At 33.3% G+C, this 20474-nt stretch overlaps 12 non-coding genes across 12 annotated transcripts; 8 read left to right on the top strand and 4 right to left on the bottom strand.

Moving 5' to 3' along the window:
- Positions 1 to 14: 14 nt before the first annotated feature.
- Positions 15 to 86, top strand: TRNAQ-CUG (transfer RNA glutamine (anticodon CUG)). The gene has a single exon. It is a non-coding gene; the product is annotated as a tRNA-Gln (tRNA).
- A 2444-nt stretch (positions 87 to 2530) lies between these two features.
- On the top strand, positions 2531 to 2602 carry TRNAQ-CUG (transfer RNA glutamine (anticodon CUG)). Its single transcript has one exon. It is a non-coding gene; the product is annotated as a tRNA-Gln (tRNA).
- Positions 2603 to 3427: 825 nt separating this feature from the next.
- On the bottom strand, positions 3428 to 3499 carry TRNAQ-UUG (transfer RNA glutamine (anticodon UUG)). Its single transcript has one exon. It is a non-coding gene; the product is annotated as a tRNA-Gln (tRNA).
- Positions 3500 to 5046: 1547 nt separating this feature from the next.
- Positions 5047 to 5118, top strand: TRNAQ-CUG (transfer RNA glutamine (anticodon CUG)). Its single transcript has one exon. It is a non-coding gene; the product is annotated as a tRNA-Gln (tRNA).
- Positions 5119 to 7561: 2443 nt separating this feature from the next.
- On the top strand, positions 7562 to 7633 carry TRNAQ-CUG (transfer RNA glutamine (anticodon CUG)). The gene has a single exon. It is a non-coding gene; the product is annotated as a tRNA-Gln (tRNA).
- Positions 7634 to 8458: 825 nt separating this feature from the next.
- TRNAQ-UUG (transfer RNA glutamine (anticodon UUG)) lies at positions 8459 to 8530 on the bottom strand. The gene has a single exon. It is a non-coding gene; the product is annotated as a tRNA-Gln (tRNA).
- Positions 8531 to 10077: 1547 nt separating this feature from the next.
- Positions 10078 to 10149, top strand: TRNAQ-CUG (transfer RNA glutamine (anticodon CUG)). The gene has a single exon. It is a non-coding gene; the product is annotated as a tRNA-Gln (tRNA).
- Positions 10150 to 12592: 2443 nt separating this feature from the next.
- Positions 12593 to 12664, top strand: TRNAQ-CUG (transfer RNA glutamine (anticodon CUG)). The gene has a single exon. It is a non-coding gene; the product is annotated as a tRNA-Gln (tRNA).
- Positions 12665 to 13489: 825 nt separating this feature from the next.
- TRNAQ-UUG (transfer RNA glutamine (anticodon UUG)) lies at positions 13490 to 13561 on the bottom strand. Its single transcript has one exon. It is a non-coding gene; the product is annotated as a tRNA-Gln (tRNA).
- Positions 13562 to 17623: 4062 nt separating this feature from the next.
- TRNAQ-CUG (transfer RNA glutamine (anticodon CUG)) lies at positions 17624 to 17695 on the top strand. Its single transcript has one exon. It is a non-coding gene; the product is annotated as a tRNA-Gln (tRNA).
- An 825-nt stretch (positions 17696 to 18520) lies between these two features.
- Positions 18521 to 18592, bottom strand: TRNAQ-UUG (transfer RNA glutamine (anticodon UUG)). The gene has a single exon. It is a non-coding gene; the product is annotated as a tRNA-Gln (tRNA).
- A 1547-nt stretch (positions 18593 to 20139) lies between these two features.
- TRNAQ-CUG (transfer RNA glutamine (anticodon CUG)) lies at positions 20140 to 20211 on the top strand. The gene has a single exon. It is a non-coding gene; the product is annotated as a tRNA-Gln (tRNA).
- Positions 20212 to 20474: the final 263 nt, after the last annotated feature.

The raw sequence follows: 20474 nt of genomic DNA, 5'->3' as shown, positions 1-20474 counted from the left end.
TTCATGCATGGCAGGGTTCCATGGTGTAATGGTTAGCACTCTGGACTCTGAATCCAGTGATCCGAGTTCAAATCTCGGTGGGACCTGCTTGAATTATGAGATTTAATATTTCACTAATTTCTTAGAATTTGGACTTGGAAAAACATAACGTCAAAGTTTTATACTGTAACTTATCAACGTATAAGTATGTATCTATGTACAGATGGCTATATCCATCTAGATAGCGATAATACAATATAAAGAAATGAATTATTCATAAACATAAGTACTGAAGCTGAGAACTAAAAACTGTTCTTTCCCATCCACAATTTATGCAAGAGGTTCTTTTCCTTTCTCATCTTTATGATCAGTAATAAGATAGTTAATTTTGCTGATTTCTTATCTGACAACATTCTTAACTTACACAGTGCATTTAATTGTGAATTTCTTTGAAAGAGGAATTCAGATTAATACATTTGACATGTCTTTCGAAAGATTCTACTTTGTGGTTATGGATCTACTTTAGAAAAACAGAGTGTAAATATCTGTGTGTCTTAATTTCAAGATTGTTATTTAAAAGTTCATCTCTTCTGTCCCCAAAATACACAATTTGATTCCTCAAGTTTTCTTTTAATGAAGGCTTTCCAATTTAAAAAGTTCCTTGTTCCCCTTATCAATAACAGTAAGATTTAAACAAGTAATATCTTGCATCAGCTTCTTGTGATGAGTTGAGAAAACAGAGTCAGCTCACAAAATGTCTCATTATTTTGAGCCATTTTATTTCCATGTTTTCTAAAAGTTCTATCATTTGCTCACATCAAATAGACTTTAAAAATACAATCAATAAATTAATGTTTCACTCTACCCGTGTTAGATTTATGATATTTATGAATACACTTGACAGAAAAAGATTTGGTCATAAGTCACGAAAGTGGTCCCACCGAGATTTGAACTCCGATCCTTGGATTCAAAGTCCAAAGTGCTAACCATTACACCATGGAACCTCCCATGTGACAGGGGAGCAAATTGCTGCAGCAATGTGGACATTTCACATTTTTTATTTTCTACAGTCAAAGACAAACAGAATTACATAACTTTTCTATTCTGTTCAACTTTTGCCTATTGAACTATGTTAGGGAAGGATGTTGCACAAAGGACTCAAGTAACGCTATGACTCTGTTGAACAGTACTTTTTATGTGAGATAAGATTTTGCATTAAAAGATAAGATTCCCCCGTGAATGCAATCTCTTCTGCCAAAATGGAAAGCTCAACCTGGTACAGGTGGGTTGATGGTGTTATGCTTGTCAATCTGGACTCTGAAAACAGGGATCTAAGTACAAAGCTCAGTGGGACTTATCTAAACTTTACGATTTTTTTTCCATTCAGTTCTTAGAAGTATTAATTGGAAAAACATCTCATTTACTTATAAACTTGTACGTATCAACTTATATGTATGTATCTCCCTATATATCGCTATATGTCTATGTATTTTTATCGGAAAATATAAATATATACATTATAAAAATATGTATAATTAATAGAGGTGAAAATAAAGAACAGTTGTTGCCTCTCCGCATTTGAAACATGAGCTTCTTCTCCTTCCTCTTCTATATGTCCTGAAATTGAGATAGTCACTTTTTAATCAATTTTGACCTAACAGCATAGTTGATTTGTACAAAGCATATCATACGATCTGTGAATAATTCTAAAAAAGAAAATTAGATCAGTACCTTTGAGGCCTCCAAGCAAAAGCTTATATTTCATGATTGCAGATCGACTGTTGAAAATCAGCATGAGAAATGTTTTATTTCACAATTTCCATACTAATATACAAAAAACATTTGTACTATCTGAATGATACCGTCATTGTGGTTCTCTAGGTTTGATTTAAGAACACATCTCTTTCAAAATGTGCTATATTCGCCTTATCAATAGTGTAGAAATCTTCAAAAAGGAATGCTGGGAATCAGCCCTCTGAAATGCATTTGAGAAAAACAGGATAGGATTTTGTAATGTCGCACTATTTTGTGTAGGAATCTGATGTAAAAGTATTATAAAGTTCGTATTTCTGTAACTTGTTCAAGCTGTTGGACATTTTGAAAGGAGTCAACATTTGTCTTGTTCAACCTACTGGTATTGGATTGGAGCTATCAATAACAAAAGATGACAGAAATATAAAAGGTTGAGATTAGTAAAATAGTACCTCAAAGAATTGGACTGGTACCTTTGCATGCAAAGTCCAAAGTGCCAACCGTTGCTCTTTGGAGCCACCCATGTGAGAGACAGAGAAATGGTTGTAGTAGTTTGGAAATGTAGAATGTTTTAATATTCTTCAGTCAAATATGATCATTATTTTGTAAATTGCATGTCCTGATAAACGTTTGCACATTTAACACTGTTATGGAGAATGTAGCTGAAAAGAATCAAATCACATTGTAGCTCTTTACACTATGAGCATTCAACTGAGTTATCTTTTCATCAATGTAAGAAAAGCCCCTGCACTGATGCGCTCTCTTTTGTCTCAATGGAAAAATCCCTCATGTATGGCAGGGTTCCATGGTGTAATGGTTAGCACTCTGGACTCTGAATCCAGCGATCCGAGTTCAAATCTCGGTGGGACCTACTTGAATTATGAGATTTAATATTTCACTAATTTCTTAGAATTTGGACTTGGAAAAACATAACGTCAAAGTTTTATACTGTAACTTATCAACGTATAAGTATGTATCTATGTACAGATGGCTATATCCATCTAGATAGCGATAATACAATATAAAGAAATGAAAAATTCATAAACATAAGTACTGAAGCTGAAAACTAAAAACTGTTCTTTCCCATCCACAATTTAAGCAAGAGGTTCTTTTCCTTTCTCATCTTTATGATCAGTAATAAGATAGTTAATTTTGCTGATTTCTTATCTGACAACATTCTTAACTTACACAGTGCATTTAATTGTGAATTTCTTTGAAAGAGGAATTCAGATTAATACATTTGACATGTCTTTCGAAAGATTCTACTTTGTGGTTATGGATCTACTTTAGAAAAACAGAGTGTAAATATCTGTGTGTCTTAATTTCAAGATTGTTATTTAAAAGTTCATCTCTTCTGTCCCCAAAATACACAATTTGATTCCTCAAGTTTTCTTTTAATGAAGGCTTTCCAATTAAAAAAGTTCCTTGTTCCCCTTATCAATAACAGTAAGATTTAAACAAGTAATATCTTGCATCAGCCTCTTGTGATGAGTTGAGAAAACAGAGTCAGCTCACAAAATGTCTCATTATTTTGAGCCATTTTATTTCCAGGTTTTCTAAAAGTTCTATCATTTGCTCACATCAAATAGACTTTAAAAATACAATCAATAAATTAATGTTTCACTCTACCCGTGTTAGATTTATGATATTTATGAATACACTTGACAGAAAAAGATTTGGTCATAAGTCATGAAAGTGGTCCCACCGAGATTTGAACTCGGATCCTTGGATTCAAAGTCCAAAGTGCTAACCATTACACCATGAAACCTCCCATGTAACAGGGGAGCAAATTGCTGCAGCAATGTGGACATTTCAAATTTTTTATTTTCTACAGTCAAAGACAAACAGAATTACATAACTTTTCTATTCTGTTCAACTTTTGCCTATTGAACTATGTTAGGGAAGGATGTTGCACAAAGGACTCAAGTAACGCTATGACTCTGTTGAACAGTACTTTTTATGTGAGATACGATTTTGCAATAAAAGATAAGATTCCCCCGTGAATGCAATCTCTTCTGCCAAAATGGAAAGCTCAACCTGGTACAGGTGGGTTGATGGTGTTATGCTTGTCAATCTGGACTCTGAAAACAGGGATCTAAGTACAAAGCTCAGTGGGACTTATCTAAACTTTACGATTTTTTTTCCATTCAGTTCTTAGAAGTATTAATTGGAAAAACATCTCATTTACTTATAAACTTGTACGTATCAACTTATATGTATGTATCTCCCTATATATCGCTATATGTCTATGTATTTTTATCGGAAAATATAAATATATACATTATAAAAATATGTATAATTAATAGAGGTGAAAATAAAGAACAGTTGTTGCCTCTCCGCATTTGAAACATGAGCTTCTTCTCCTTCCTCTTCTATATGTCCTGAAATTGAGATAGTCACTTTTTAATCAATTTTGATCTAACAGCATAGTTGATTTGTACAAAGCATATCATACGATCTGTGAATAATTCTAAAAAAGAAAATTAGATCAGTACCTTTGAGGCCTCCAAGCAAAAGCTTATATTTCATGATTGCAGATCGACTGTTGAAAATCAGCATGAGAAATGTTTTATTTCACAATTTCCATACTAATATACAAAAAACATTTGTACTATCTGAATGATACCGTCATTGTGGTTCTCTAGGTTTGATTTAAGAACACATCTCTTTCAAAATGTGCTATATTCGCATTATCAATAGTGTAGAAATCTTCAAAAAGGAATGCTGGGAATCAGCCCTCTGAAATGCATTTGAGAAAAACAGGATAGGATTTTGTAATGTCGCACTATTTTGTGTAGGAATCTGATGTAAAAGTATTATAAAGTTCGTATTTCCGTAACTTGTTCAAGCTGTTGGACATTTTGAAAGGAGTCAACATTTGTCTCGTTCAACCTACTGGTATTGGATTGGAACTATCAATAACAAAAGATGACAGAAATGTAAAAGGTTGAGATTAGTAAAATAGTACCTCAAAGAATTGGACTGGTACCTTTGCATGCAAAGTCCAAAGTGCCAACCGTTGCTCTTTGGAGCCACCCATGTGAGAGACAGCGAAATGGATGTAGTAGTTTGGAAATGTAGAATGTTTTAATATTCTTCAGTCAAATATGATCATTATTTTGTAAATTGCATGTCCTGATAAACGTTTGCACATTTAACACTGTTATGGAGAATGTAGCTGAAAAGAATCAAATCACATTGTAGCTCTTTACACTATGAGCATTCAACTGAGTTATCTTTTCATCAATGTAAGAAAAGCCCCTGCACTGATGCGCTCTCTTTTGTCTCAATGGAAAAATCATTCATGCATGGCAGGGTTCCATGGTGTAATGGTTAGCACTCTGGACTCTGAATCCAGTGATCCGAGTTCAAATCTCGGTGGGACCTGCTTGAATTATGAGATTTAATATTTCACTAATTTCTTAGAATTTGGACTTGGAAAAACATAACGTCAAAGTTTTATACTGAAACTTATCAACGCATAAGTATGTATCTATGTACAGATGGCTATATCCATCTAGATAGCGATAATACAATATAAAGAAATGAATTATTCATAAACATAAGTACTGAAGCTGAAAACTAAAAACTGTTCTTTCCCATCCACAATTTATGCAAGAGGTTCTTTTCCTTTCTCATCTTTATGATCAGTAATAAGATAGTTAATTTTGCTGATTTCTTATCTGACAACATTCTTAACTTACACAGTGCATTTAATTGTGAATTTCTTTGAAAGAGGAATTCAGATTAATACATTTGACATGTCTTTCGAAAGATTCTACTTTGTGGTTATGGATCTACTTTAGAAAAACAGAGTGTAAATATCTGTGTGTCTTAATTTCAAGATTGTTATTTAAAAGTTCATCTCTTCTGTCCCCAAAATACACAATTTGATTCCTCAAGTTTTCTTTTAATGAAGGCTTTCAATTTAAAAAGTTCCTTGTTCCCCTTATCAATAACAGTACGATTTAAACAAGTAATATCTTGCATCAGCTTCTTGTGATGAGTTGAGAAAACAGAGTCAGCTCACAAAATGTCTCATTATTTTGAGCCATTTTATTTCCATGTTTTCTAAAAGTTCTATCATTTGCTCACATCAAATAGACTTTAAAAATACAATCAATAAATTAATGTTTCACTCTACCCGTGTTAGATTTATGATATTTATGAATACACTTGACAGAAAAAGATTTGGTCATAAGTCACGAAAGTGGTCCCACCGAGATTTGAACTCCGATCCTTGGATTCAAAGTCCAAAGTGCTAACCATTACACCATGGAACCTCCCATGTGACAGGGGAGCAAATTGCTGCAGCAATGTGGACATTTCACATTTTTTATTTTCTACAGTCAAAGACAAACAGAATTACATAACTTTTCTATTCTGTTCAACTTTTGCCTATTGAACTATGTTAGGGAAGGATGTTGCACAAAGGACTCAAGTAACGCTATGACTCTGTTGAACAGTACTTTTTATGTGAGATAAGATTTTGCAATAAAAGATAAGATTCCCCCGTGAATGCAATCTCTTCTGCCAAAATGGAAAGCTCAACCTGGTACAGGTGGGTTGATGGTGTTATGCTTGTCAATCTGGACTCTGAAAACAGGGATCTAAGTACAAAGCTCAGTGGGACTTATCTAAACTTTACGATTTTTTTTCCATTCAGTTCTTAGAAGTATTAATTGGAAAAACATCTCATTTACTTATAAACTTGTACGTATCAACTTATATGTATGTATCTCCCTATATATCGCTATATGTCTATGTATTTTTATCGGAAAATATAAATATATACATTATAAAAATATGTATAATTAATAGAGGTGAAAATAAAGAACAGTTGTTGCCTCTCCGCATTTGAAACATGAGCTTCTTCTCCTTCCTCTTCTATATGTCCTGAAATTGAGATAGTCACTTTTTAATCAATTTTGATCTAACAGCATAGTTGATTTGTACAAAGCATATCATACGATCTGTGAATAATTCTAAAAAAGAAAATTAGATCAGTACCTTTGAGGCCTCCAAGCAAAAGCTTATATTTCATGATTGCAGATCGACTGTTGAAAATCAGCATGAGAAATGTTTTATTTCACAATTTCCATACTAATATACAAAAAACATTTGTACTATCTGAATGATACCGTCATTGTGGTTCTCTAGGTTTGATTTAAGAACACATCTCTTTCAAAATGTGCTATATTCGCCTTATCAATAGTGTAGAAATCTTCAAAAAGGAATGCTGGGAATCAGCCCTCTGAAATGCATTTGAGAAAAACAGGATAGGATTTTGTAATGTCGCACTATTTTGTGTAGGAATCTGATGTAAAAGTATTATAAAGTTCGTATTTCTGTAACTTGTTCAAGCTGTTGGACATTTTGAAAGGAGTCAACATTTGTCTCGTTCAACCTACTGGTATTGGATTGGAGCTATCAATAACAAAAGATGACAGAAATATAAAAGGTTGAGATTAGTAAAATAGTACCTCAAAGAATTGGACTGGTACCTTTGCATGCAAAGTCCAAAGTGCCAACCGTTGCTCTTTGGAGCCACCCATGTGAGAGACAGAGAAATGGTTGTAGTAGTTTGGAAATGTAGAATGTTTTAATATTCTTCAGTCAAATATGATCATTATTTTGTAAATTGCATGTCCTGATAAACGTTTGCACATTTAACACTGTTATGGAGAATGTAGCTGAAAAGAATCAAATCACATTGTAGCTCTTTACACTATGAGCATTCAACTGAGTTATCTTTTCATCAATGTAAGAAAAGCCCCTGCACTGATGCGCTCTCTTTTGTCTCAATGGAAAAATCCCTCATGTATGGCAGGGTTCCATGGTGTAATGGTTAGCACTCTGGACTCTGAATCCAGCGATCCGAGTTCAAATCTCGGTGGGACCTACTTGAATTATGAGATTTAATATTTCACTAATTTCTTAGAATTTGGACTTGGAAAAACATAACGTCAAAGTTTTATACTGTAACTTATCAACGTATAAGTATGTATCTATGTACAGATGGCTATATCCATCTAGATAGCGATAATACAATATAAAGAAATGAAAAATTCATAAACATAAGTACTGAAGCTGAAAACTAAAAACTGTTCTTTCCCATCCACAATTTAAGCAAGAGGTTCTTTTCCTTTCTCATCTTTATGATCAGTAATAAGATAGTTAATTTTGCTGATTTCTTATCTGACAACATTCTTAACTTACACAGTGCATTTAATTGTGAATTTCTTTGAAAGAGGAATTCAGATTAATACATTTGACATGTCTTTCGAAAGATTCTACTTTGTGGTTATGGATCTACTTTAGAAAAACAGAGTGTAAATATCTGTGTGTCTTAATTTCAAGATTGTTATTTAAAAGTTCATCTCTTCTGTCCCCAAAATACACAATTTGATTCCTCAAGTTTTCTTTTAATGAAGGCTTTCCAATTAAAAAAGTTCCTTGTTCCCCTTATCAATAACAGTAAGATTTAAACAAGTAATATCTTGCATCAGCCTCTTGTGATGAGTTGAGAAAACAGAGTCAGCTCACAAAATGTCTCATTATTTTGAGCCATTTTATTTCCAGGTTTTCTAAAAGTTCTATCATTTGCTCACATCAAATAGACTTTAAAAATACAATCAATAAATTAATGTTTCACTCTACCCGTGTTAGATTTATGATATTTATGAATACACTTGACAGAAAAAGATTTGGTCATAAGTCATGAAAGTGGTCCCACCGAGATTTGAACTCGGATCCTTGGATTCAAAGTCCAAAGTGCTAACCATTACACCATGAAACCTCCCATGTAACAGGGGAGCAAATTGCTGCAGCAATGTGGACATTTCAAATTTTTTATTTTCTACAGTCAAAGACAAACAGAATTACATAACTTTTCTATTCTGTTCAACTTTTGCCTATTGAACTATGTTAGGGAAGGATGTTGCACAAAGGACTCAAGTAACGCTATGACTCTGTTGAACAGTACTTTTTATGTGAGATACGATTTTGCAATAAAAGATAAGATTCCCCCGTGAATGCAATCTCTTCTGCCAAAATGGAAAGCTCAACCTGGTACAGGTGGGTTGATGGTGTTATGCTTGTCAATCTGGACTCTGAAAACAGGGATCTAAGTACAAAGCTCAGTGGGACTTATCTAAACTTTACGATTTTTTTTCCATTCAGTTCTTAGAAGTATTAATTGGAAAAACATCTCATTTACTTATAAACTTGTACGTATCAACTTATATGTATGTATCTCCCTATATATCGCTATATGTCTATGTATTTTTATCGGAAAATATAAATATATACATTATAAAAATATGTATAATTAATAGAGGTGAAAATAAAGAACAGTTGTTGCCTCTCCGCATTTGAAACATGAGCTTCTTCTCCTTCCTCTTCTATATGTCCTGAAATTGAGATAGTCACTTTTTAATCAATTTTGATCTAACAGCATAGTTGATTTGTACAAAGCATATCATACGATCTGTGAATAATTCTAAAAAAGAAAATTAGATCAGTACCTTTGAGGCCTCCAAGCAAAAGCTTATATTTCATGATTGCAGATCGACTGTTGAAAATCAGCATGAGAAATGTTTTATTTCACAATTTCCATACTAATATACAAAAAACATTTGTACTATCTGAATGATACCGTCATTGTGGTTCTCTAGGTTTGATTTAAGAACACATCTCTTTCAAAATGTGCTATATTCGCATTATCAATAGTGTAGAAATCTTCAAAAAGGAATGCTGGGAATCAGCCCTCTGAAATGCATTTGAGAAAAACAGGATAGGATTTTGTAATGTCGCACTATTTTGTGTAGGAATCTGATGTAAAAGTATTATAAAGTTCGTATTTCTGTAACTTGTTCAAGCTGTTGGACATTTTGAAAGGAGTCAACATTTGTCTCGTTCAACCTACTGGTATTGGATTGGAACTATCAATAACAAAAGATGACAGAAATGTAAAAGGTTGAGATTAGTAAAATAGTACCTCAAAGAATTGGACTGGTACCTTTGCATGCAAAGTCCAAAGTGCCAACCGTTGCTCTTTGGAGCCACCCATGTGAGAGACAGCGAAATGGATGTAGTAGTTTGGAAATGTAGAATGTTTTAATATTCTTCAGTCAAATATGATCATTATTTTGTAAATTGCATGTCCTGATAAACGTTTGCACATTTAACACTGTTATGGAGAATGTAGCTGAAAAGAATCAAATCACATTGTAGCTCTTTACACTATGAGCATTCAACTGAGTTATCTTTTCATCAATGTAAGAAAAGCCCCTGCACTGATGCGCTCTCTTTTGTCTCAATGGAAAAATCCTTCATGCATGGCAGGGTTCCATGGTGTAATGGTTAGCACTCTGGACTCTGAATCCAGTGATCCGAGTTCAAATCTCGGTGGGACCTGCTTGAATTATGAGATTTAATATTTCACTAATTTCTTAGAATTTGGACTTGGAAAAACATAACGTCAAAGTTTTATACTGAAACTTATCAACGCATAAGTATGTATCTATGTACAGATGGCTATATCCATCTAGATAGCGATAATACAATATAAAGAAATGAATTATTCATAAACATAAGTACTGAAGCTGAAAACTAAAAACTGTTCTTTCCCATCCACAATTTATGCAAGAGGTTCTTTTCCTTTCTCATCTTTATGATCAGTAATAAGATAGTTAATTTTGCTGATTTCTTATCTGACAACATTCTTAACTTACACAGTGCATTTAATTGTGAATTTCTTTGAAAGAGGAATTCAGATTAATACATTTGACATGTCTTTCGAAAGATTCTACTTTGTGGTTATGGATCTACTTTAGAAAAACAGAGTGTAAATATCTGTGTGTCTTAATTTCAAGATTGTTATTTAAAAGTTCATCTCTTCTGTCCCCAAAATACACAATTTGATTCCTCAAGTTTTCTTTTAATGAAGGCTTTCAATTTAAAAAGTTCCTTGTTCCCCTTATCAATAACAGTACGATTTAAACAAGTAATATCTTGCATCAGCTTCTTGTGATGAGTTGAGAAAACAGAGTCAGCTCACAAAATGTCTCATTATTTTGAGCCATTTTATTTCCATGTTTTCTAAAAGTTCTATCATTTGCTCACATCAAATAGACTTTAAAAATACAATCAATAAATTAATGTTTCACTCTACCCGTGTTAGATTTATGATATTTATGAATACACTTGACAGAAAAAGATTTGGTCATAAGTCACGAAAGTGGTCCCACCGAGATTTGAACTCCGATCCTTGGATTCAAAGTCCAAAGTGCTAACCATTACACCATGGAACCTCCCATGTGACAGGGGAGCAAATTGCTGCAGCAATGTGGACATTTCACATTTTTTATTTTCTACAGTCAAAGACAAACAGAATTACATAACTTTTCTATTCTGTTCAACTTTTGCCTATTGAACTATGTTAGGGAAGGATGTTGCACAAAGGACTCAAGTAACGCTATGACTCTGTTGAACAGTACTTTTTATGTGAGATAAGATTTTGCAATAAAAGATAAGATTCCCCCGTGAATGCAATCTCTTCTGCCAAAATGGAAAGCTCAACCTGGTACAGGTGGGTTGATGGTGTTATGCTTGTCAATCTGGACTCTGAAAACAGGGATCTAAGTACAAAGCTCAGTGGGACTTATCTAAACTTTACGATTTTTTTTCCATTCAGTTCTTAGAAGTATTAATTGGAAAAACATCTCATTTACTTATAAACTTGTACGTATCAACTTATATGTATGTATCTCCCTATATATCGCTATATGTCTATGTATTTTTATCGGAAAATATAAATATATACATTATAAAAATATGTATAATTAATAGAGGTGAAAATAAAGAACAGTTGTTGCCTCTCCGCATTTGAAACATGAGCTTCTTCTCCTTCCTCTTCTATATGTCCTGAAATTGAGATAGTCACTTTTTAATCAATTTTGATCTAACAGCATAGTTGATTTGTACAAAGCATATCATACGATCTGTGAATAATTCTAAAAAAGAAAATTAGATCAGTACCTTTGAGGCCTCCAAGCAAAAGCTTATATTTCATGATTGCAGATCGACTGTTGAAAATCAGCATGAGAAATGTTTTATTTCACAATTTCCATACTAATATACAAAAAACATTTGTACTATCTGAATGATACCGTCATTGTGGTTCTCTAGGTTTGATTTAAGAACACATCTCTTTCAAAATGTGCTATATTCGCCTTATCAATAGTGTAGAAATCTTCAAAAAGGAATGCTGGGAATCAGCCCTCTGAAATGCATTTGAGAAAAACAGGATAGGATTTTGTAATGTCGCACTATTTTGTGTAGGAATCTGATGTAAAAGTATTATAAAGTTCGTATTTCTGTAACTTGTTCAAGCTGTTGGACATTTTGAAAGGAGTCAACATTTGTCTCGTTCAACCTACTGGTATTGGATTGGAACTATCAATAACAAAAGATGACAGAAATATAAAAGGTTGAGATTAGTAAAATAGTACCTCAAAGAATTGGACTGGTACCTTTGCATGCAAAGTCCAAAGTGCCAACCGTTGCTCTTTGGAGCCACCCATGTGAGAGACAGAGAAATGGTTGTAGTAGTTTGGAAATGTAGAATGTTTTAATATTCTTCAGTCAAATATGATCATTATTTTGTAAATTGCATGTCCTGATAAACGTTTGCACATTTAACACTGTTATGGAGAATGTAGCTGAAAAGAATCAAATCACATTGTAGCTCTTTACACTATGAGCATTCAACTGAGTTATCTTTTCATCAATGTAAGAAAAGCCCCTGCACTGATGCGCTCTCTTTTGTCTCAATGGAAAAATCCCTCATGTATGGCAGGGTTCCATGGTGTAATGGTTAGCACTCTGGACTCTGAATCCAGCGATCCGAGTTCAAATCTCGGTGGGACCTACTTGAATTATGAGATTTAATATTTCACTAATTTCTTAGAATTTGGACTTGGAAAAACATAACGTCAAAGTTTTATACTGTAACTTATCAACGTATAAGTATGTATCTATGTACAGATGGCTATATCCATCTAGATAGCGATAATACAATATAAAGAAATGAAAAATTCATAAACATAAGTACTGAAGCTGAAAACTAAAAACTGTTCTTTCCCATCCACAATTTAAGCAAGAGGTTCTTTTCCTTTCTCATCTTTATGATCAGTAATAAGATAGTTAATTTTGCTGATTTCTTATCTGACAACATTCTTAACTTACACAGTGCATTTAATTGTGAATTTCTTTGAAAGAGGAATTCAGATTAATACATTTGACATGTCTTTCGAAAGATTCTACTTTGTGGTTATGGATCTACTTTAGAAAAACAGAGTGTAAATATCTGTGTGTCTTAATTTCAAGATTGTTATTTAAAAGTTCATCTCTTCTGTCCCCAAAATACACAATTTGATTCCTCAAGTTTTGTTTTAATGAAGGCTTTCCAATTAAAAAAGTTCCTTGTTCCCCTTATCAATAACAGTAAGATTTAAACAAGTAATATCTTGCATCAGCCTCTTGTGATGAGTTGAGAAAACAGAGTCAGCTCACAAAATGTCTCATTATTTTGAGCCATTTTATTTCCAGGTTTTCTAAAAGTTCTATCATTTGCTCACATCAAATAGACTTTAAAAATACAATCAATAAATTAATGTTTCACTCTACCCGTGTTAGATTTATGATATTTATGAATACACTTGACAGAAAAAGATTTGGTCATAAGTCATGAAAGTGGTCCCACCGAGATTTGAACTCGGATCCTTGGATTCAAAGTCCAAAGTGCTAACCATTACACCATGGAACCTCCCATGTAACAGGGGAGCAAATTGCTGCAGCAATGTGGACATTTCAAATTTTTTATTTTCTACAGTCAAAGACAAACAGAATTACATAACTTTTCTATTCTGTTCAACTTTTGCCTATTGAACTATGTTAGGGAAGGATGTTGCACAAAGGACTCAAGTAACGCTATGACTCTGTTGAACAGTACTTTTTATGTGAGATACGATTTTGCAATAAAAGATAAGATTCCCCCGTGAATGCAATCTCTTCTGCCAAAATGGAAAGCTCAACCTGGTACAGGTGGGTTGATGGTGTTATGCTTGTCAATCTGGACTCTGAAAACAGGGATCTAAGTACAAAGCTCAGTGGGACTTATCTAAACTTTACGATTTTTTTTCCATTCAGTTCTTAGAAGTATTAATTGGAAAAACATCTCATTTACTTATAAACTTGTACGTATCAACTTATATGTATGTATCTCCCTATATATCGCTATATGTCTATGTATTTTTATCGGAAAATATAAATATATACATTATAAAAATATGTATAATTAATAGAGGTGAAAATAAAGAACAGTTGTTGCCTCTCCGCATTTGAAACATGAGCTTCTTCTCCTTCCTCTTCTATATGTCCTGAAATTGAGATAGTCACTTTTTAATCAATTTTGATCTAACAGCATAGTTGATTTGTACAAAGCATATCATACGATCTGTGAATAATTCTAAAAAAGAAAATTAGATCAGTACCTTTGAGGCCTCCAAGCAAAAGCTTATATTTCATGATTGCAGATCGACTGTTGAAAATCAGCATGAGAAATGTTTTATTTCACAATTTCCATACTAATATACAAAAAACATTTGTACTATCTGAATGATACCGTCATTGTGGTTCTCTAGGTTTGATTTAAGAACACATCTCTTTCAAAATGTGCTATATTCGCATTATCAATAGTGTAGAAATCTTCAAAAAGGAATGCTGGGAATCAGCCCTCTGAAATGCATTTGAGAAAAACAGGATAGGATTTTGTAATGTCGCACTATTTTGTGTAGGAATCTGATGTAAAAGTATTATAAAGTTCGTATTTCTGTAACTTGTTCAAGCTGTTGGACATTTTGAAAGGAGTCAACATTTGTCTCGTTCAACCTACTGGTATTGGATTGGAACTATCAATAACAAAAGATGACAGAAATGTAAAAGGTTGAGATTAGTAAAATAGTACCTCAAAGAATTGGACTGGTACCTTTGCATGCAAAGTCCAAAGTGCCAACCGTTGCTCTTTGGAGCCACCCATGTGAGAGACAGCGAAATGGATGTAGTAGTTTGGAAATGTATAATGTTTTAATATTCTTCAGTCAAATATGATCATTATTTTGTAAATTGCATGTCCTGATAAACGTTTGCACATTTAACACTGTTATGGAGAATGTAGCTGAAAAGAATCAAATCACATTGTAGCTCTTTACACTATGAGCATTCAACTGAGTTATCTTTTCATCAATGTAAGAAAAGCCCCTGCACTGATGCGCTCTCTTTTGTCTCAATGGAAAAATCCTTCATGCATGGCAGGGTTCCATGGTGTAATGGTTAGCACTCTGGACTCTGAATCCAGTGATCCGAGTTCAAATCTGGGTGGGACCTGCTTGAATTATGAGATTTAATATTTCACTAATTTCTTAGAATTTGGACTTGGAAAAACATAACGTCAAAGTTTTATACTGAAACTTATCAACGCATAAGTATGTATCTATGTACAGATGGCTATATCCATCTAGATAGCGATAATACAATATAAAGAAATGAATTATTCATAAACATAAGTACTGAAGCTGAAAACTAAAAACTGTTCTTTCCCATCCACAATTTATGCAAGAGGTTCTTTTCCTTTCTCATCTTTATGATCAGTAATAAGATAGTTAATTTTGCTGATTTCTTATCTGACAACATTCTTAACTTACACAGTGCATTTAATTGTGAATTTCTTTGAAAGAGGAATTCAGATTAATACATTTGACATGTCTTTCGAAAGATTCTACTTTGTGGTTATGGATCTACTTTAGAAAAACAGAGTGTAAATATCTGTGTGTCTTAATTTCAAGATTGTTATTTAAAAGTTCATCTCTTCTGTCCCCAAAATACACAATTTGATTCCTCAAGTTTTCTTTTAATGAAGGCTTTCAATTTAAAAAGTTCCTTGTTCCCCTTATCAATAACAGTACGATTTAAACAAGTAATATCTTGCATCAGCTTCTTGTGATGAGTTGAGAAAACAGAGTCAGCTCACAAAATGTCTCATTATTTTGAGCCATTTTATTTCCATGTTTTCTAAAAGTTCTATCATTTGCTCACATCAAATAGACTTTAAAAATACAATCAATAAATTAATGTTTCACTCTACCCGTGTTAGATTTATGATATTTATGAATACACTTGACAGAAAAAGATTTGGTCATAAGTCACGAAAGTGGTCCCACCGAGATTTGAACTCCGATCCTTGGATTCAAAGTCCAAAGTGCTAACCATTACACCATGGAACCTCCCATGTGACAGGGGAGCAAATTGCTGCAGCAATGTGGACATTTCACATTTTTTATTTTCTACAGTCAAAGACAAACAGAATTACATAACTTTTCTATTCTGTTCAACTTTTGCCTATTGAACTATGTTAGGGAAGGATGTTGCACAAAGGACTCAAGTAACGCTATGACTCTGTTGAACAGTACTTTTTATGTGAGATAAGATTTTGCAATAAAAGATAAGATTCCCCCGTGAATGCAATCTCTTCTGCCAAAATGGAAAGCTCAACCTGGTACAGGTGGGTTGATGGTGTTATGCTTGTCAATCTGGACTCTGAAAACAGGGATCTAAGTACAAAGCTCAGTGGGACTTATCTAAACTTTACGATTTTTTTTCCATTCAGTTCTTAGAAGTATTAATTGGAAAAACATCTCATTTACTTATAAACTTGTACGTATCAACTTATATGTATGTATCTCCCTATATATCGCTATATGTCTATGTATTTTTATCGGAAAATATAAATATATACATTATAAAAATATGTATAATTAATAGAGGTGAAAATAAAGAACAGTTGTTGCCTCTCCGCATTTGAAACATGAGCTTCTTCTCCTTCCTCTTCTATATGTCCTGAAATTGAGATAGTCACTTTTTAATCAATTTTGATCTAACAGCATAGTTGATTTGTACAAAGCATATCATACGATCTGTGAATAATTCTAAAAAAGAAAATTAGATCAGTACCTTTGAGGCCTCCAAGCAAAAGCTTATATTTCATGATTGCAGATCGACTGTTGAAAATCAGCATGAGAAATGTTTTATTTCACAATTTCCATACTAATATACAAAAAACATTTGTACTATCTGAATGATACCGTCATTGTGGTTCTCTAGGTTTGATTTAAGAACACATCTCTTTCAAAATGTGCTATATTCGCCTTATCAATAGTGTAGAAATCTTCAAAAAGGAATGCTGGGAATCAGCCCTCTGAAATGCATTTGAGAAAAACAGGATAGGATTTTGTAATGTCGCACTATTTTGTGTAGGAATCTGATGTAAAAGTATTATAAAGTTCGTATTTCTGTAACTTGTTCAAGCTGTTGGACATTTTGAAAGGAGTCAACATTTGTCTCGTTCAACCTACTGGTATTGGATTGGAGCTATCAATAACAAAAGATGACAGAAATATAAAAGGTTGAGATTAGTAAAATAGTACCTCAAAGAATTGGACTGGTACCTTTGCATGCAAAGTCCAAAGTGCCAACCGTTGCTCTTTGGAGCCACCCATGTGAGAGACAGAGAAATGGTTGTAGTAGTTTGGAAATGTAGAATGTTTTAATATTCTTCAGTCAAATATGATCATTATTTTGTAAATTGCATGTCCTGATAAACGTTTGCACATTTAACACTGTTATGGAGAATGTAGCTGAAAAGAATCAAATCACATTGTAGCTCTTTACACTATGAGCATTCAACTGAGTTATCTTTTCATCAATGTAAGAAAAGCCCCTGCACTGATGCGCTCTCTTTTGTCTCAATGGAAAAATCCCTCATGTATGGCAGGGTTCCATGGTGTAATGGTTAGCACTCTGGACTCTGAATCCAGCGATCCGAGTTCAAATCTCGGTGGGACCTACTTGAATTATGAGATTTAATATTTCACTAATTTCTTAGAATTTGGACTTGGAAAAACATAACGTCAAAGTTTTATACTGTAACTTATCAACGTATAAGTATGTATCTATGTACAGATGGCTATATCCATCTAGATAGCGATAATACAATATAAAGAAATGAAAAATTCATAAACATAAGTACTGAAGCTGAAAACTAAAAACTGTTCTTTCCCATCCACAATTTAAGCAAGAGGTTCTTTTCCTTTCTCATCTTTATGATCAGTAATAAGATAGTTAATTTTGCTGATTTCTTATCTGACAACATTCTTAACTTACACAGTGCATTTAATTGTGAATTTCTTTGAAAGAGGAATTCAGATTAATACATTTGACATGTCTTTCGAAAGATTCTACTTTGTGGTTATGGATCTACTTTAGAAAAACAGAGTGTAAATATCTGTGTGTCTTAATTTCAAGATTGTTATTTAAAAGTTCATCTCTTCTGTCCCCAAAATACACAATTTGATTCCTCAAGTTTTGTTTTAATGAAGGCTTTCCAATTAAAAAAGTTCCTTGTTCCCCTTATCAATAACAGTAAGATTTAAACAAGTAATATCTTGCATCAGCCTCTTGTGATGAGTTGAGAAAACAGAGTCAGCTCACAAAATGTCTCATTATTTTGAGCCATTTTATTTCCAGGTTTTCTAAAAGTTCTATCATTTGCTCACATCAAATAGACTTTAAAAATACAATCAATAAATTAATGTTTCACTCTACCCGTGTTAGATTTATGATATTTATGAATACACTTGACAGAAAAAGATTTGGTCATAAGTCATGAAAGTGGTCCCACCGAGATTTGAACTCGGATCCTTGGATTCAAAGTCCAAAGTGCTAACCATTACACCATGGAACCTCCCATGTAACAGGGGAGCAAATTGCTGCAGCAATGTGGACATTTCAAATTTTTTATTTTCTACAGTCAAAGACAAACAGAATTACATAACTTTTCTATTCTGTTCAACTTTTGCCTATTGAACTATGTTAGGGAAGGATGTTGCACAAAGGACTCAAGTAACGCTATGACTCTGTTGAACAGTACTTTTTATGTGAGATACGATTTTGCAATAAAAGATAAGATTCCCCCGTGAATGCAATCTCTTCTGCCAAAATGGAAAGCTCAACCTGGTACAGGTGGGTTGATGGTGTTATGCTTGTCAATCTGGACTCTGAAAACAGGGATCTAAGTACAAAGCTCAGTGGGACTTATCTAAACTTTACGATTTTTTTTCCATTCAGTTCTTAGAAGTATTAATTGGAAAAACATCTCATTTACTTATAAACTTGTACGTATCAACTTATATGTATGTATCTCCCTATATATCGCTATATGTCTATGTATTTTTATCGGAAAATATAAATATATACATTATAAAAATATGTATAATTAATAGAGGTGAAAATAAAGAACAGTTGTTGCCTCTCCGCATTTGAAACATGAGCTTCTTCTCCTTCCTCTTCTATATGTCCTGAAATTGAGATAGTCACTTTTTAATCAATTTTGATCTAACAGCATAGTTGATTTGTACAAAGCATATCATACGATCTGTGAATAATTCTAAAAAAGAAAATTAGATCAGTACCTTTGAGGCCTCCAAGCAAAAGCTTATATTTCATGATTGCAGATCGACTGTTGAAAATCAGCATGAGAAATGTTTTATTTCACAATTTCCATACTAATATACAAAAAACATTTGTACTATCTGAATGATACCGTCATTGTGGTTCTCTAGGTTTGATTTAAGAACACATCTCTTTCAAAATGTGCTATATTCGCATTATCAATAGTGTAGAAATCTTCAAAAAGGAATGCTGGGAATCAGCCCTCTGAAATGCATTTGAGAAAAACAGGATAGGATTTTGTAATGTCGCACTATTTTGTGTAGGAATCTGATGTAAAAGTATTATAAAGTTCGTATTTCTGTAACTTGTTCAAGCTGTTGGACATTTTGAAAGGAGTCAACATTTGTCTCGTTCAACCTACTGGTATTGGATTGGAACTATCAATAACAAAAGATGACAGAAATGTAAAAGGTTGAGATTAGTAAAATAGTACCTCAAAGAATTGGACTGGTACCTTTGCATGCAAAGTCCAAAGTGCCAACCGTTGCTCTTTGGAGCCACCCATGTGAGAGACAGCGAAATGGATGTAGTAGTTTGGAAATGTAGAATGTTTTAATATTCTTCAGTCAAATATGATCATTATTTTGTAAATTGCATGTCCTGATAAACGTTTGCACATTTAACACTGTTATGGAGAATGTAGCTGAAAAGAATCAAATCACATTGTAGCTCTTTACACTATGAGCATTCAACTGAGTTATCTTTTCATCAATGTAAGAAAAGCCCCTGCACTGATGCGCTCTCTTTTGTCTCAATGGAAAAATCCTTCATGCATGGCAGGGTTCCATGGTGTAATGGTTAGCACTCTGGACTCTGAATCCAGTGATCCGAGTTCAAATCTCGGTGGGACCTGCTTGAATTATGAGATTTAATATTTCACTAATTTCTTAGAATTTGGACTTGGAAAAACATAACGTCAAAGTTTTATACTGTAACTTATCAACGTATAAGTATGTATCTATGTACAGATGGCTATATCCATCTAGATAGCGATAATACAATATAAAGAAATGAAAAATTCATAAACATAAGTACTGAAGCTGAAAACTAAAAACTGTTCTTTCCCATCCACAATTTAAGCAAGAGGTTCTTTTCCTTTCTCATCTTTATGATCA

Source organism: Lissotriton vulgaris, chromosome 4_1, assembly GCF_964263255.1.
Source record: "Lissotriton vulgaris chromosome 4_1, aLisVul1.2, whole genome shotgun sequence".
NCBI lineage: Eukaryota > Metazoa > Chordata > Amphibia > Caudata > Salamandridae > Lissotriton > Lissotriton vulgaris.
Note: the sequence above shows the minus strand (reverse complement) of the source record. Positions and strands in the feature narration are given on the sequence as shown.